This window comes from Triticum urartu, chromosome 4A, assembly GCF_056163025.1.
Source record: "Triticum urartu cultivar PI428250 chromosome 4A, HENAU_Tu73, whole genome shotgun sequence".
NCBI lineage: Eukaryota > Viridiplantae > Streptophyta > Magnoliopsida > Poales > Poaceae > Triticum > Triticum urartu.
In genome coordinates, this window is record NC_141876.1 from 564,155,326 (window position 1) to 564,157,692 (window position 2,367).

Sequence of the window (2,367 nt, forward strand, 5' to 3'; positions counted from 1 at the left end):
CAAGTCTCCCGGGTCTTGTTCGTTGAGAAAACCACGTTCCCGAAGGTTTCATTCCGTTTGATATTCCTTTTCTTCGAAAACCTAAAACAGGCAAAAAAACAGCAATTCTGGGTTGGGCCTCCGGTTAATAGGTCAGTCCCAAAAATAATATGAAAGTGGATAATAAAGCCCAATAATGTCCAAAACAGTAGATAATATAGCATGGAGCAATCAAAAATTATAGATACGTTGGAGATGTATCACCTATATATTCCCATATATCCCCAAACCAACAGAGGCATCCACAAAAACACTTTTCCACCATCGCATGGTTCTATACCCGTGAGATCCCATCTAGGGACTGTCGGGACCCCGATCCTAAGTCACACCGATCTAGCATGTAACACTTCATAGCACTTTGTGGCCTCACGCATGGTACTCCCACGGGTGCCACCTTACCTGGCTCAGGACGTTTGCGCCTTTTGGCTCACGTATATGATATTGTTGCTAGCATCCATATGATAGAGAACCCGGGCCGACATGACTAGTCGTGAACCCAAAGTGGCACTAACTTACAGGGACAGGCATACATGAATCAACCATGAGCATGTCGGTCAACATCGTATGAATCCGGCTGTAGCACTGGGCTAACAGGACTCCGGGAACCCGGGCTGTAGCAGGCTAGGCAGGACTCTGGATGTCACCGCATGACATTTCCCCGAAGGGACAGACACAGGAATGAAGTGAATCACATGTCGGCCAGTCAAGTGTTCCGGAGCAGTAGTGCTGGGCTAGCAGGACTCCCGTGAACCGGGTTGTAGCGGACTACTATGGCTCATGGAAGCACAAGACTACATTTCCCCATAAGAGAGGCTACCAGAGGTAAACAACTAGGTTGTCGGATCCCACACATAGCAATACACGTTACACGTACACATAACATGCAAGTATGTGCCGTACAACATGGCATCACAACATAACTCAAACTCATATAGATAAAGGCCCAGAAGAGCCACATAGCATTCAATACAAACAGGAGTCTCATGACCCATCATTCAGAGCATACAAGCAAGGGAAGCATTACATGTCTGAGTACAGACAACTACAAAAGGAAAAGACTAAGAAGCCTGACTAAACACGACCCTCCCAAGGTTACAAGATCGTAGCTGGGATATAAGCTACTCATCGAAGTCACTAGTGTAACCAACTGCAAAACATAAATAAGCAAACATGAGCACAAAGGTACTCAGCAAGTCGTACATCAGAACTATCTACATATGCAACATTATCAACAAAAGGGGGTGGTGGTGGAGTTTTAACGGCAGCAAGCCAGCTTTGACTCAGTGGCTAACCTATACTACGAGTATCAGAAACTTCTTTGTGGTGAGAAGACGCACACGAGTCCACATATTCACCATATCAATACTCCACTATGGATCCGTTCCCATCTCCCTACGAGAAGGCCATCCATAGCACTCACACTTATCTTGTGGATTTTAGAGTATCCACTTCAAGTTGTCTATGTACTACATAAGTTCTCCAAGTTTCCATATCCGAGGAAAACGGCTATTCGAATAGATAATGTTAACCCTGCAGGGGTGTACTTCTTCACACACGCTCTCGCCACTTATAGCCCTGTACACGTCATGTACCTCGGCAACCTTCAAGCGGAAGACGGGCGAGGGTGTCAGCCACGACCTGACTAACCACACGAGTCTCTCATCCAGGTTTATCGCCTATTCGGGTTCCATCCGCAAGGAGATCCGACCGGGGTGTCACTCACGGCCCCAAACAATGTGTGCAGGGTTCCCAAGCCCACCATCCGGGTGCCACTTGGTACACCGTGCCATGGTGCCTAGTCTGTCCCAAGCCCGTCCCGTCAAACACCACCTGGTAGACAAATAGAACTACCTACAAATGCCAGAAACTAGTTGCAACTCCTGGACAGAGATCAAGTGGATTAATAAGCCGAGAGGGGCCGGATAACCGGAACCCAATGTGTGGTAGTAACTGGACTTTGATAACATACACAGAACTCAGTGCTTAAGGACAGTTCCAATGAGACAACCCACCATGTACTCCTACATGGCCTCTCATCGCTACCTTTACCCAAATGTGTTCACATACTTAGCCTTTACCGGTAGGACATGTTCACCACTCCGATTCATTCCCGATGAATCAGACCTGACACAACTCTAAGCATAGCTAGCATAAAGAAAACAAGCATGGATGAGTAGGCACATCAAGGTTCAAGAAACTCCTACTCATGCTAGTGGGTTTCAACTATTTACCGTGGCAATGACAGGTCATGCAGAGGAATGGGTTCAGCTACCACAGCAGAAAGTAGCAGTTTGAATCGTTGTTGTCCAAATGTAGTATAAGGAGCAG